The sequence below is a fragment of the Heterodontus francisci genome, chromosome 1, assembly GCF_036365525.1.
Source record: "Heterodontus francisci isolate sHetFra1 chromosome 1, sHetFra1.hap1, whole genome shotgun sequence".
Taxonomy (NCBI): domain Eukaryota; kingdom Metazoa; phylum Chordata; class Chondrichthyes; order Heterodontiformes; family Heterodontidae; genus Heterodontus; species Heterodontus francisci.
Window position 1 is genome coordinate 110,655,518 of NC_090371.1, and position 16,649 is coordinate 110,672,166.

At 41.8% G+C, this 16,649-nt stretch overlaps 1 protein-coding gene across 7 annotated transcripts in view; it reads right to left on the bottom strand.

Annotated features, from left to right (window-relative positions):
- fat1a (FAT atypical cadherin 1a) overlaps positions 1-13,775 on the bottom strand; it is a 270,014-nt gene extending 256,239 nt beyond the window's left edge. For 5 of the 7 annotated variants that reach the window (XM_068034446.1, XM_068034444.1, XM_068034443.1 and 2 more), the window contains exon 1: positions 10,835-10,908. The gene's annotated coding sequence lies outside the window, so the exon portion shown is untranslated. The other 2 variants (XM_068034441.1, XM_068034442.1) reach the window with 2 other exon arrangements.
- Between the last annotated feature and the right edge of the window lie 2,874 nt (positions 13,776-16,649).

Consider the following 16,649-nt stretch of genomic DNA (forward strand, 5'->3'; position numbering starts at 1 on the left):
GAGAACTGTCCCACAAACTAGTCAAGCAACAGCCTGACATAGTCATACTCACGGAATCATACCTTACAGACACAATGTCCCAGACACTGCAATCACTATCCCTGGGTATGTCCTGTCCCACCGGCAGGACAGACCCAGCAAAGGTGGCGGGACAGTGGTCTACATTAGGGAGGGAGTTGCCCTGGGAGTCTTCAGCATCGACTCCGGACCCCATGAAGTCTCATGGCATCAGGCCAAACATGGGCAAGGTAACCTCCTACTGATTACCACCTACCGCTCTCCCTCAGCTGATGATTCAGTACTCCTCCATGTTGAACACCACTTGGAGGAAGCACTGAGGATGGTAAGGGCACAAAATGTACTCTGGGTGGGGGACTTCAATGTCCATCACCAAGAGTGGCTAGGTAGCACCACTACTGACCGAGCTGGCAGAGTACGAAAGGACATAGCTGCTAGATGGGTCTGCGGCAGATGGTGGGGGAACCAAAATGAGGGAAAAACATACCTGACCTTGTCCTCACCAATCTGCCTGCCGCAGATGCATCTGTCCATGACTGTATCGGTAGGAGTGACCACCGCACAGTCCTTGTGGAGGCGAAGTTCCGCCTTCACATTGAGGATACCTTCCATCGTGTTGTGTGGCACTACCACCGTGCTAAATGGGATAGATTTCTAACAGATCTAGCAATGCAAAACTGGGCATCCATGAGGTACTGTGGGCCATCAGCAGCAGTAGAATTGTACTCAACCACAATCTGTAACCTCATGGCCTTTCATATCCCCCACTCTACCATTACCATCAAGCCAGCAGATCAACCCTGGTTCAATGAAGAGTGCAGGAGGGCATGCCAGGAGCAGCACCAGGCATACCTCAAAATGAGGTGTCAACCTGGTGAAGCTACAACACAGGACTATCTGCGTGCCAAACTGCATAAGCAGCATGCAATAGACAGAGCTAAGCAATCCCATAACCAACGGATCAGATCTAAGCTCGGCAGTCCGGCCACATCTAGCCGTGAATGGTGATGGACAATTAAACAACTAACTGGAGGAGGTGGCTCCACAAATATCCCCATCCTCAAGGATGGGGGAGCCCAGCACATCAGTGCGAAAGATAAGGCTGAAGTATTTGCAACAATCTTCAGCCAGAAGTGCCAAGTTGATGATCCATCTTGGCCCCCTCCTGAAGTCCCCAGCATCACAAATGCCAGTCTTCAGCCAATTCAATTCACTCCGCGTGATATCAAGAAACGACTGAAGGCACTGGATACTGCAAAGGCTATGGGTCCTGACAATATTCCGACAATTGTGCTGAAGACCTGTGCTCCAGAACTTGCCACACCCCTAGCCAAGCTGTTCCAGTATAGCTACAACACTGGCATCTACCCGGCAATGTGGAAAATTGCCCAGGTCTGTCCTGTACACAAAAAGCAGCACAATTCCAACCCGGCCAATTATGGCCCCATCAGTCTACTCTCAATCATCAGCAAAGTGATGGAAGGTGTAATCAACAGTGCCATCAAGTGGCACTTGCTTCGCAATAACCTGCTCAGTGATGCTCAGTTTGGGTTCCGACAGGGCCACTCAGCTCCTGACCATATTACAGCCTTTGTTCAAACATGGACAAAAGAGCTGAACTCAAGAGGTGAGGTGAGAGTGACTGCCCTTGACATCAGGCAGCATTTGACCGAGTATGGCATCAACGCGCCCTGGCAAATCTGGAGTCAATGGGAATCGGGGGAAAACTCTCTGCTGGTTAGAGTCATACCGAGCGCAAAGGAAGATGGCTGTGGTTGTTGGAGGTCAATCATCTCAGCTCCAGGACATCATTGCAGGAGTTCCTCAGGGTAGTGTCCTCGGCCCAACCATCTTCAGCTGCTTCATCAATGACCTTCCTTCAATCATAAGGTCAGAAGTGAGGATGTTCGCTGATGATTGTACAACGTTCAGCACCATTCGCGACTCCTCAAATACTGAGGCAGTCCGTGTGGAAATGCAGCAAGACCTGGACAATATCCAGGCTTGGACTGATAAGTGGCAAGTAACATTTGCGCCACATAAGTGCCAGGCAATGACCATCTCCAACAAGAGAGAATCTAACCATCTCCCCTTGACATTCAATGGCATTACCATTGCTGAATCCTCCATTATCAACATCCTAGGGACTACCATTGACCAGAAACTGAACTGGAGTAGCCATATAAATACCATGGCTACAAGAGCAGGTCAGAGGCTAGGAAGCTTGTGCTGAGTAACTCACCTCCTGACTCCCCAAAGCCTGTCCACCATCTACAAGGCACAAGTCAGGAGTGTGATGGAATACTCTCCACTTGCCTGGATGGGTGCAGCTCCAACAACACTCAAGAAGCTCAACACCATCCAGGACAAAGCAGCCCGCTTGATTGGCACACCATCCACAAACATTCACTCCCTCCACCACCGACGCACAGTAGCAGCAGTGTGTACCACATACAAGATGCACTGCAGCAACGCACCAAGGCTCCTTGGACAGCACCGTCCAAACCTACGACCTCTACCACCTCGAAGGACAAGAGCAGCAGATGCATGGGAACATCACCACCTGCAAATTCCCATCCAAGTCACACACCATCCTGACTTGGAACTATATCGCCGTTCCTTCACTGTCGCTGGGTCAAAATCCTGGAACTCCCTTCCTAACAGCACTGTGGGTGTACTACCTCACATGGACTGCAGCGGTTCAAGAAGGCAGCTCACCACCACCTTCTCAAGGGCAACTGGGGATGGGCAATAAATGCTGGCATAGCCAGTGACACCCACATCCCATGAATGAATTAAAAAAAAAAGTGCCCTCCTTCCAAGTTGTACAAGTCTATGATTCTGTGAATCCCTCCAATTAGTTTTCTGCTCCTTCCACAGTACCAAAACAGCTCTTATCATGGTTGTAAATTACATCCTATGTGATGTAGCAAAGGTAAACTATCCCTCCTCGTCCTCCTCCACTTGTTTGTAGCCTTTGTCATTGTTCACCACACCATCCTCCTCTTCCAACGCCTTTCCACCGTAATGCAGCTGTGTGGGTATGCACTCCCTTGGCTCCACTTGTCTATCTAATCACAGCCAGAGAATCGCCTGCAATGGCTTCTCTTCCTGCTCTGTTACCTCTGATGTCCCTCAAGGATCTATCCTTGGCCATCTACAAGCTGCCCTTCAGCGACATCATCTAAAAAACTGCCTCAATTTCCACACATACACTGATGACACCCAGCTCTACCTCACCACCATCTCGCTCGACCCCACCACTGTCTCTAAATTGTCAAACTGTTTGTCTGACATCCAGCACTAGATGTCACAGAAATTTCTTCCAATTAAATACTGGGAAGTCCCACTGCAAACTCTGTTCCCTAGCCACCAACTCCATCCCTCTCCCTAACAGCTCTGAGGCCGAACCAGACTGCGTGCAACCTTGGTGTCATATCTGACCTGAGATGAGTTTCTGACCACATATTCGCATCACTACTAACCGCCTACGTCCACCTCCATAACATCACCCGACTCCGCCCTATCTCAGCTCTTCTGCTGCTGAAACCCTCATCCATGCCTTTGTTACCTCTAAACTTGACTATTCCAACACACTCCTAGCCGACCTCCGTAAACTTGAGGTCATCCAAAACTCTGCTGCAAATAAAGACAAGGGCAGCAATTCCCATTCACCTATTATCCCTGTGCTCGCTGACCTACATTGGCTCCCAATTAAGCGACACCACGATTTTAAAATTCCTATCCTTGTTTTCAAATCCCTCCATTGTGTCGCCTCTCCCGACCTCTAATCCTTCCAGCCCTACAACCCTCCGAGATGTCTGGGTTCTAATTCTGGCCTCTTGAGCATTCGCGATTTTAATTGTTCTATCATTGGTGGCTGTGCCTTCAGCTGCCAAGGTCCTAAGCTCTGAAAATTCCTCACTAAATCTCTCAGTCTCTCTAAGTTTCTTTCCTCCTTTACACACTCCTTAAAAGCTACCTCTTTTGATGAAGCTTTTGGCCATCTCTGCTAATATCTCATGCGGCTTGATTTCAAATTTTGCTTTATAATGCTTATATGAAGTACTTTGGTACATTTTATTACATTAAAGGAGCTACATAAATACAAGTTGTAGCTGCTGTTGTAAAACCACTGGGATCTGCAAAGATTGGCATTAGGAAGACCTGAGTCTTAGTGCATCCTTGCAGTTTTACATGTAGCTTGCAGCCATCTGCACAGGACCAGTGCTGAGGAGGCTGGTAACCGTGGTGCAACTTAAAAAGCACCTTCAGAGTAGCGAGAATTGTTTTCCGCTACTCCCACCAAATGATCCAGTCCAAAACCCAGACTTGAGAATTTTATCCGAATTTTACAAGTTTTCTCCCCATCTTTCATGAAGGTTATTTATTCTTGCTGGGCTCTACTTTAACAGCTATTAGCAGTCCTCTGGTACCTCACCAACGTAACTATTCGTCATATAGAAGCCTTAGACAGTGACTGTTGGCAGTCTATCTAATGGACTGTCGCCCACCTCCTTCTGGACCATACCTTTGCAAAGAAGGTCTGGAAAGAGATGCAGTGGTTTTTGTCGATGTTCATCAAGAGCAAGACTCAGTGCTCTACCAGCTGTTTCCTGGGAGGCACACCAAGATAAACATCAACTGCTGTTGGAGGACCATCAACTGGGAGAAAGATGCACTATGGTCTGCCTGAAACATGCTGGTCTTCCATTGCAAAGAATTGTCCACAACCGAGTGTTGCAGACTGGCACATTGCAAGGTCCAAGACTACGGGCTGAGGGATACACTAAAGCTAGGGACCGCTGCCGCCACAGCTCACTGGAGAAAGGCCACTGTGTAAGGCCCTCCTGCCATTGTATACAGAGGGCTGGAAACTGCGTAAAAACCCCTCGGGTTGTATGCACCAGAAAATGTTTGACGTTATGTAAATGTACATGGTAAATATAACCTGAAATGGCAAGTGTTTTGAGGCACCTCAAGTACTGTATTGAAAGAAACTGATCTGTACAGCACTGTATGTAATGTCCAATTTAAATATGTAGTGTATTTGTATGAATTTTATGAATAAAGTATATTTTTGGGGAAAAAATTAATTGTGGGAGTCCTCCAGAATCTACAAATGTCTAAAGAACTGAACTCTCACTTCAAAGCTCTCACAAAGACTTGCCAGAGCGTGTTTTTGTACGGAGATTGAGTGTACTTTGAGCGCAAGGTTAATTCTTGCAGATCACTGAAACACACGCGAACATCTAACAGCCATGTGATAAATAGGAACTTCAATTAAATGTTTATGTATTTAAGTGGTTGAGCTTGAAATCGGTTTTCATTACTGAATTTTCATTGCGATACGGCTGTACATACATACGAACTAGGAGCAGAAGTAGGCCATTCAGCTCCTCTAGCCTGCTCTGCCATTCAAGAAGATCATGGCTGATCTTTTTGTACCTCGAATTCCACACTCCCACCCACCCCAAAATCCTCTGATTCTTGTTAGGCAAGGGAATCAATCTACCTCCACCTTAAAAATATTCGATGACCCTGCCTCCACCACCTTCTGCGGCACAGTGTTCCAAAGTCGCACAACCCTCAGAGAAAAATATTCTCCTCATCTCGGTCCTAAAAGGGCCACTCTTAATTTTAAAGCAATGCCCCCTAGTTCTGGACTCGTCCACAAGAGAAAACATCCTTTCCACATCCACCTTGTCAAGACTGTTCAGGATCTAATATACTTCAATCAAATCTTTCCTCACTCTTCTAAACTCCAGTGAAAATAAGCCCAGTCTGTCCAATCTTTCATCATAAGACAACCCGTTCATACCAGGTAAATCAATCTAGTAAACCTCCTCTAAGAAATATTTCTTTAAGAAAGGTCCTATAAGGTAATTGTCATAATTCATAATAACCCTGTTAAATCAAATGTCACAGACTCTTCTCCTGTGAGGTTTTATACCACTTGCCAAGAAGAAACACCACCAAAAGCTGCCACAATCCTAAATACAGTCCAAAATCTATAAAATGTAACCAAAAGCTAACCATCACAACAATAAATAAAATCACCAAAACAAAGAGTTCTACTGTTGAACAAACAAATTGAGCTTCATTCTTAAAACTTATGGAACCATCTAAACCTTTTGGTTGCACTGCTGTATTATAACAGTGCCAGCCATTTAGTATCCGTTGAACCACAATGTATCTATTACAAGCCCTAGTTTTGCTTACACTTGCTGTAAATTCCAGTTCATGGCAGGATGAAGCACACTATTTTTATGCACATTAACTGGTAGCCCAGAAGCTAATTTACTCCAGCAGTACTTTTCACTACATTTGAGGAGCGGTCAGTTGGTTCGAACACACATGCAAAGGCATGGAATCAATTTCTATTTTAGCACATGCTTAAAATAACTTAAAACTGTTTTTTAATTGAAGTTTACAATATGTATTTTCCTTTTATAAAAATAGCATTACACATTTAGCATATCACTATGAACTCACTACAGACACCTTATTCAACTAGGTCATTTTTTAGCTTTATCTTATTGAGAAACTTTAGGGCTGCACAGTGGTTAGCACCACAGCCTCACAGCTCCAGCGACCCGGGTTTGGTTCTAGGTACTGCCTGTGTGGAGTTTGCAAGTTCTCCCTGTGACCGGGTGCTCCAGTTTCCTCCCACAGCCAAAGACTTGCAGGTTGATAGGTAAATTGGCCATTGTAAATTGCCTCTAGTGTAAGTAGGTGGTAGGAGAATTGAGGGAAGGGCGGGATGTGGTAGGGAATATGGGATTAATGTAGGATTAGTATAAATGGGTGATTGATGGTCGGCACAGACTCAGTGGGCCAAAGGGCCTGTTTCAGTGCTGTATCTCCCTAGAAAGTCAAGAGCAAAGTGCAGGACAAAGTCTGATGATTGTAAAAGGTAGGGAAAAAATGAAGAGGTAAGGAGTTTCACTTTTTGAAGGCTCAGGAAAAAGTCACGGAGTAAATTATGTAATGAGTCTTGATTCCAACAGAGTTGAGATACACAAAGGAGCAACAGCGTAGGATGGTGTATTTGTAACATATTGAAGAAAGGAGGGATCAGAATTAAAAAATGCAGCAGTATTCATGAAATAAAGAGAATGGAGGGAGGGGGGGGGGGGGGGGGGGGAAGTGATGACAAGCTTTTCCTTGAATCCTGTCCAGAAGTCTGAGTAAGGTTCTGCAAAAGTCTCCCAGACATAGCAGAAAACCTTGTATTATGTAGAGAATTAAGAATTGGTGAGGGAAAAAGAAAGGAAATTGAACTTCATGCAGGCAGCAATGTGAGAGTTCCACTTCAAGTCTGAGGAGATAATGAAACCAACAATATGATAGCTGAGGAAGAACTAAGGGCAAACCAACCAATGCTTAGAGATGGTGGTTAACTGTTGATCAATACTGTAAGTATGTTAAAGTTGTTTATTTGGCAAATTGAAAAACAGGAATTCCATTGTCCCATTTAAGGACATGAACTAGATCCTGATATAATGTATTGTCTGCATCATTACAAGAACTGGGATTGTGAATACAAAGAGGGAATGACCTGAACAAAGTTGACAATGTAAAGGAGAATCATCAGCAATTTTTTTTTTAGGTAGGATCATGACTGAAAGAGGTTATTAATAAAAGGAAGGAGTAGAGTGAGAAAGAGGTTGGAGTCTTGGGAACCCGTAAGCTAATGGGAAAAGGGTCAGAGGATGAACGACAGTCATTTAACAAGAAAATAAACAAACACTTCTTTAATAATTATTTTGCCCATTATACTTCTCTCATTGCTTTGTCAACAAAGGAATTAATTTCCTGAAACAAATGCTTGTAACAACAGTTCCATTATATTGTTTTTTATTCTGTGATGCTGTTATACAGGGTAAATGTTGTGATACAAGGCTGCCAGTTAAATACCTCACTCAATCAGAGCATGGTTCAGAGAATCAAGCATGGAAATCAGTGTGCCCAAATTTCCAGTGATCAACTGTAATCATCAGAAAACAGGGAGAATCGTTAAATGAGTCCACTGACTCCATGTCTAATTCATGCTTGTTTTGAAATAAGGTTCTTATGTAAGTTGGTATCTCAATATTTATAAGTTTATAGTAAAGTTCATAATGTTCACAACTAGTAAAGGGAAGAGTAACACTAACAGGACATGTCCAAACATGCCTTACAAGTCTTCAACATGTTACCCACCAGCTAATTCCTATCTTCAACTTGTTATAGAATCTTTTGGTCACAATATGACTTTAATACATGCAGTCTGGCCAAAAAGTGAAAAAGGACACATTATATTGCCAGTGTAACAAATATCAGTCAGGGAATTGTAACAAGCAAGTTCTTGTTATTGTATACCAAGAGATCTCTGGGATTATGGAGTTTACTATTATGAATTAGCAACGTCTTTTTCTGTGAAAACAAATCTCCACATTCAATATTAATACTGATACACTGGCAAAGATTAGAATTCTCTTCTAGGACTCCTATAGTCTGCTCCTTTGTATGGAGTGAAGATTCTGCCAAGATTCAACTTCATCACAGAAGAATAGCAATGATGCACTACAATGCAGAAGCAGATATAACCACAAATGCTGCTTTTCTTCATAATCATTAAATTCATTAAACTTTCTCAGTACTTTGTAAACAACGTAATAAGTAAAGCAACTGAATTTCATCATTCCTCCATCTTTTAAAATTGATAGATATTTTACTGGGTGATACTAATTACCTTTATCCCAATCTCCAATGATTCACAACTTAGAAAGGAAACTGAAATATTACAGATTTAAACTATACTTTCAACTGACATAATTTATCTCCAAGATACAGTAATCCTATTCCATTGTTTTGCTGTGTGCTATAAACCTGATGCTTTATCTGTAAATGCAGAAACCAAAACCCCGATTGGCCCAAAGCAAGTTTAGCTCATTACATCACCCCCCACCATTGGTCAATCTACGAGACCTGAATAATCAGTCAACAAAGCTGCTGACTCACAAACAGGACCTTGACAATAAAACATCACATCCAGGAACAAAACAGTATATAAAAGTAGATAAAATTAATTGCTGAGATTTCAAAATTGCAGCAGGCCGGAGAAAGATAATGGCAAAAGAGAACCAACATTGGGAAAACAAATCTAAAGATCCTGAAAGTTTGCAATCGGGAGTGCAAGCTGTCCAAATATTTGTTAAATTGCTTTTATGAGAGTTATTGAACAAGTTCTGTAAATCTGAAATAAATTTACTAAATATTTAAATTTACTTCAGACAGAACATGGAAAGTCACGGAAATGCTTTACATCTTTATCAACAACTGTGCGATTTGTATATAAACTAGTCCATTAAAAAAACATCCGCTGAAGAACTAATTTTTAAACTGAAGTATTATTCGTTTCCAATTTAACTGCTAAGTTTCAAGTCAATTCAGTATAAATTATCAAAACAAATCAATGGTCTCTAACCCCTGAGCGCATTTCCAAGAAATACTTCAAGTATGCTGTATTTATGAGAAAAGAAAACATCCTATGGAAAGTAAAAATTGTCATTAAATGTCAGTGTTTTGGATTTCCCAGTAGATGTTCCCACCCCATCCCCCCACACACAACTATCCCAATCAAAAGACCTTTATTCCCTCCAAATTACTATCAGATTCATTAGCATTTCCGAAGCTATTACAGGCTAACAAAATGGGAAACAATGTTTTCCACTATTCGCCCCACATGATCATTGATCGATTCAGCAATGATTGTAAGTAATGGAGTTTCTTAGGTAGCGACTCATTCATTACAAATTGCACTCAGGTTACTGACCGCATCAACTGCGAATCATTTTAAATGGTAGAATTTGAAAATAAGCGGAGAACAGAACACTTGAGTGAGCTTTACACAACCTTTACCATTATGTTAGAAACGCTTTAGTTAAAAAAAACTGAAATTAAAGCTGTAATGTAGAAACAGGAGTGTATTTACCACGTGTGTCTACACTCCATAAACTAAATAGGAGGTAAAGCCGCTTCATAAGCGATTGGAACTGACTTGTATGCTATACAGTACTGCAAAGTGCCAAACTGGATTACCAAGAAGCAATGTTTAAAATTAAACATACAACTCCCAATCGGTCAGAAGGCGCCGAACTTCTCAGGACCTCTCTAATTTCAACCTTGCTGCTGTCTACAATATAACAAATCTGTACTCCCAGAGCCACAAATACATGGAGTATTGTTCTGCTCAGATTTTTAAAAACTGCCTGCTGTTCAGAGATAGAGAAGAAGCCGCATTATGTGAAGGATCGAATTCCCTCAACCTGGTGAGAGAAATAAAATGAACCAGAGCCTGAAAAGAAACGCACTCTTTCTGTTGACTGTGTGCCTCTGATGCTGAGACTTCCTAAAAAGTCTTTTTTGTAAAAAGTCAGCCCTCGATACAAGTCGAGTTCTTCTGCCAAACTGCTAACCATTCTAACAAGCAGACTCCATTTGAAATAAGAATTTTTTTTTTAAAGTAGCAAAATTAAATTTGCCCAAATGAAGCAAAGTTTGGTATTAATCTGTGTATGAGGAAAGCTGATGGCAGATTGCCGCTCAGGTTCCTGCAGCTGCCTGTTATCCCGTGTGTGTGTGTGAGTGAGTGAGTGTGACTCTCCCATTCTCAGATTGTTCAAAGCCTGGCACAAAGTCTTCAACAAACTGCTGCAAACTAACTTTCGAAGGAGTGTTCCATAAGGCAAAAGAAACGTTAGGAAAGTACAGACAAGTCTATCTATCCTTAACAAGTGCATGTATGACGGAGAAAAGTCGGAAAACTTACGTTAGTTGCAGGGAGACCTGTGCTGGTCGGTGAATGCGGACTCCCCGAGCTCTCTCTCTCTCACACAGACACAAAGCCCCTTCCTCAACACAAAGCCAAACTTTCCACAGCAGCACACACTTCCCCGTCCCGTCCCCCCAACCGGCATTAACTAGGGGGACACCGAGCCCGGGCCTGCCGCTTTCTCCAAACGGGACGCACCATAATGAAACTGTCCCTCTCTCTAACTCTCTGTCTGTCCCTCGCCGCTCCAGCCGCCTCTCCACAACCCGCCGTGAGCATGCGCCGTACCCGGCACTAGCTTCCCCTGGCATGCAGTGGCCCAGCGTGGCTCCGGGCAACACTCACTCCACACTGTCTGTTCACGTTGCCACCTTATCTCCGCTGTACTTGTAAATTCACTTTCCCCAGGTTCTGAATACAATTATTAATAAATTCAACATGTAATCGTCTTTAGAATATATCTGATTAAAAGCAACCAGCTGTAAAACTGGTTTAACTTTGTGGAAGCTAAATAGATTGTAAAGGGATTGTAAAGAAGTAAATCGTGTTTTCAGCTGCAGATACACTTTGATTAAGTTTTCCAAAGTTTTAGAAGTTTTTTCAAATCTTTTCAAGTCGTTCTTTTTCTCCAATTTTACTCCTAACCTGAAAATCTTCCCGTAACTTCCTCTGTTCCGTTAACAATACTGTACCATTGCGCCAACAGAGTGAAATGGAAAGGAAAGCGCAGTCGTTTTCAGACTAGACCGTAATTTTGTCCAGAAGTAACTTCACACGAAATCAAGTTTCTATTAAGTATGTTAGCGTATTTTAAATCGCCTTATGTATATTATAACCTGTTCAAATGAACAAAGATTTAACCGGTCATAACAGTCTCCCCTCCCCCAATTCAACAGCCCACCAACCACGAATGTAAGATGGAATGAAAAATAAACTACTGAAATCGCATCGAAAGAGATGTGCTATATAGACTGCTTTATTGTCTGGAAACGTGAATCAACCATCACTTGCAAAGTTTGCAGCAATATGAATTCTACATATAATGTGGGCTGAAGTGTGGAAGGCTCCAGGTAGACACTTGAAATGATGGAATGCCAACGACCGGATTCGCCTAATTATTTTCCAATGCAAAAACAATGAACGGCAACTGTACCACGGCAATGTGATTTACAAACGGACTTTATTCTAAACCCAGGAGTATCATTACCAACACAAAAATCAGCAAAGCACTACTCTGGGAAAACATCATTCCGTTTTATTATTGCCTACATTCCAACAAAGACATTTTCACTGATCTTACAAAGTACTTCATCTAATACCGTGCAAATTAAAAGAGCAACTGCCCCCTCCCCAAAAAAACAAACAAGACCGGTAGTAACAACTCACATTATTCACACATTGCCCAATATAGCCGTATTTACTAATAATCAATCCTCCCAAAGTCCATTTAAATTCAAAAGCTAAAATTAACGTGCTCCGAGGAAAATTCGTCTCTGTGGTTTGCTTTACCTAATTTTATGAGTGAGCAAGGCAACTCTGATTTACTCTGACTGCAAACTGCAAATAGCAAACACCCCGAGGATGAAGTACATTTGTCACCACTTTCCTTTTCAAACAATCTAATCATGAATACCTGACTGAAATAAAGAACTCACAAGATTCTGCAATGAATGACATAAGGCAGTTTTAATGGATCCAAACGCACTGTGCAGAAAATTATTTCAATACAGTGATTGGAATCAGATTATATTTAAAATCAAACATATTCTTCTCCTGATTAAAATGCCTTTACTCTCACCCACACACGCTTCCAGTCAAAACTTTATTGAAACTACTTACCATAAGTAAAGACATGCAAACAAATATACAGTGAATGGAAAACGTAGAGGGGAGATCAAATTGAACCGAAAGTCTCACCTGAATTATCAAAAACACTGCAGTTCGAACAATGGTCATCGAGAGCACAATAAAAGTATTAATCATCGCAACATTGATTTACATCCTGGCCCCGGGTTGAAAAGGTCAGATTAATCAATCTTTATTGTGGAGTTTTAAACAAGGAACATTATTGCATCTGCGAGCCAAACCTACTGACGCACCTCCTCGAATTGCTGTGAAAAGTCTGCACCTTGCAAATGTTACTGGAATGCTTTTCGAAAACTACTAAATACAAACAATTGTTTAATTTGGAAAATAAAAGTCCCAGGGTTCCTCTCAAGTAGGCCACGCCAAGCTCTAAGCTCGCAAATAAATGCACACTGTGAAAATATTCAATGGGAAAACGTTGCCTTTTCTGTGCTGTGCCTTAGTTAAGTATTGATCAGGATGCATATTGGGGCTTGCCTCCAAAAGGCTGCTTTATAAGACATGATTTTGGACCCTGTTTTGAACCTTCCTTTTCTGAAGCACACGGGGGCGCTCTTTTACAATGTTCTCACAGAAAGGATTTTTGTGCGATGTGACGCCGATCTTCGTTGCTGCAGAACTCGAGGCAGTAAACTTGAGTAATCGCACCATTTCAGTAAAAACATCGTTAAAGGTTACCTTTAACGGGAGTTCTGCGGTGTACCTTCCTCTGTATTGCACACATTGAATTGTTTTCAAAACGATTTAATCTGTGCTTTGAAAAGCTTGTTGCTTATTCTTTGGAATTCTTTAACATTTACTTTTGTGAAACTGTATCCAACAAAAAGCAATTTTAAATCAAGGCGCGGTACATCATCACATATCTTCCTTTTCAGTGCCAGTGCAGTATAAAATTATGTCACCTGAAATTATCAAGCAAAACAAGGCCCCTCTTCAAACTGCATCAATCTGAAATCAGTAGTCTTGTACTCCATTGCAACGACTTACCAGACCAGCTGGATTCGACAATTCCCGAGCAGATAAGATCCCGGGGATTACCAGGGATAAAGAGAACGTTTTTCCTCCTTTTTAGCTCACTCCACCAGAGAATAGGATCGAAGGTAATATTCTTCGGAATCATTACATTTCCAGGGATTCAAAACAAGTTTGTAACGATCTGGATAAAGTGGAAGAGTCATGTAAAAGCGTTTCCAAACTCAGCCGCGAACACAGTTCCTAGTGGGATGGCTATGGTTTAGAGGCTATGACGTCAGCGATCCCCAGTGCCTGGCAATGTGCTCAAAGTTTCCCAAGTTAAAAAAAATCCTGAAGCACTTAACAAGAAAAATACACATTTTAATGTAATTAGTCGCTGTGTGGTGCCCGTGACATTACTACACTGTTTTCTCTGAAGTTTATCTGTTTTTTGGATGATTTTTCTGGTGATTCCCACAATATCTTAATCAGCCGAGTTTACCCACAGTTGCACTCTTATTTGGAAATTGATTAATTCAAATTATTTGATAATTCAAAATTGTAACACTAAGTTCACATTTTGTTGTGTTATTTACAGTGCTTAATTTAAATTGTTTGACAATTCTAAATTTTAGTTCCCAACTGACCTTTAACTATCAGGAGTAAACATTCCTCAAGAATAAAATAACATTTAATATTATACCTCTCAGTGAGCATGCTCAGCATCTGATTTGTGGTTGCTCTGGGACAACTTAAATCTCAACAATGTTTTATTAAATGCCTAAATGATGTAAATCCTGTTTGAATGTAAACAAAAGAACAGGGAAAGCCACCTACTTATGTAGGGGATAGTCAAAGGCTTTTTTAAAAAGAAATAATACACCTGATTTCCTTGATACTGTTAAAATTCACATTACTGTTCTGCACCAAAACTTCAAATTGGAAATATCATTCTGGTGCTTTGGGTATCTTACGGTATAATTATTAGCCCGTAACTGAGCAACAGCAACATCTTATTTCAGACCTATTGTTGCCATGACAGGTCTATCACAGGGCTACCTACGAGTGAAAGTGATATTGCAGTTAGATATTGACACATTTACAGCTGATTTTGCCATAGATGCAGATTGACATAGGAGTTTGCAATGCATTTTGAAATTGAATGTTGTTACCTGCTTATTGATCTTTATGTTTAACAGATAATATCTACACAGGATAAAAAACTAAATGTAAAATTGATAATAGCACGAAAGTACCATCATGCAATTGTGCCATCACACAATCCACCCAGCTGAAGTAGGCTAATCCTGAAATCTAAATTGATCTAAATGCTCTTCACTGATCTCATGTTATATTTGTCACTTCCAAGTAAAACAAAGAATGAACTTGCATTTAAAGAGCATCTTTCACAATCTCAGAATGTCTCAAATTGTTTTACAGCCAATGAGGTACTTTTAAAATGCAGTCAATGTTAGTTCTTCTTTTTACAATAACCACATTGTTTAAAGCAATACAATGACCTTATAGAAACTCACTGAACATCTCATGCTCTGGTCAGGTCATACCTTAAGTACCACATAGAGATTCTGGTAATCAAGACCCAAAAGACAAATCCATGCACTGGAAGTGGTGCAGGGAAGGGTCAGGTGGCTGAAAAGAACATAAGAACAAGAGTAGGCTATTTAGCTCCATGAGCCTGTTCCACCATTTAATTAGGTCATGACTCTGTACCTCAGCTCCATTTGCCTGCCTTTTTTAAAAAAGTGATAGTATTTATTCTTATACCCAATTATAAAATTTATGCCATCAATACACAGACTCCACCAACTTCCTTGATTTTCTCTTCAGCTTTCCTGCTGAACAACGTTGCCTTAACAATGACTGGCTGTTCAGGCAGCCTTCCTTTGCCCAGGACTTTATAGTAACCAGCATGCACAACATCAATGACAGCTGCTGGCCCTTCAGGTTTCTTGGCATAGTCCATATCCTGTGATACCCTTACCTAACAAAAACCTATTGATTTCAGCATTTTGGGGGAGCAAGTTCTAAAATTTCTCTGATACTGTGTCAGAGTATTAAGAAATGCAGAAAGGCTCAGAAAAGTTGAAATCTTCAAACTTGAAAAGAAACAAATGATGGGAAACTCCATGGACAGACTGACCAGAATAAAAATATTGAATCTGGAGCACTATTTCAGGTAAGGGTGTATATGCTGGGGATGTTGACCGTCTCGAGGACTTTTGTGTTGGGGATACGTTCCTGCCACCTGATGCCAAGAATTCACCGGAGGCAGCAAAGATGGAATGAATTGAGACGTCGCTCTTGGCTGACATACATTGTCCAGGCCTCGCTGCCGTAGAGCAAGGTACTGAGGACACAGGCTTGATACACTCAGACTTTTGTGTTTTTGAGCCACATGGAAGATGGCAGGATCCCCAAGGACACATTGTACAGCAAGCTCGTCACTGGTATCAGACCCATCGGCCACCCATGTCTCTGCTTTAAAGACATCTACAAACACGACATGAAGTCCTGTGACATTGATCACAAGTCGTGGGAGTCAGTTGCCAGTGATCGCCAGAGCTGGCGGGCAACCATAAAGGCGGGGCTGAAGTGTGGCGAGTCGAAGAGACTTAGCAGTTGACAGGAAAAAAGACAGAAGCACAAGGGAAGAGCCAACTGTGTAACAGCCCCGACAACCAATTTTATCTGCAGCACCTGTGGAAGTGTCTGTCACTCTAGAATTGGCTTTTATAGCCACTCCAGGCGCTGCTCCACAAACCACTGACCACTTCCAGGCACTTACCCGTTGTCTCTCGAGACAAGGAGGCCAAAGAAGAAGAAATTTCAGGTTAAATATTAGTGCAGGACGAGGGGGACGTAGGTACAAAATGGCATGCTCAAGGCTGGTGTATGAAACGCTATTTCACATAGTGAGTAATCAATACCAGGGATGCCTTCTGGGTAGTAAATACTCTGGAATCATTCATAC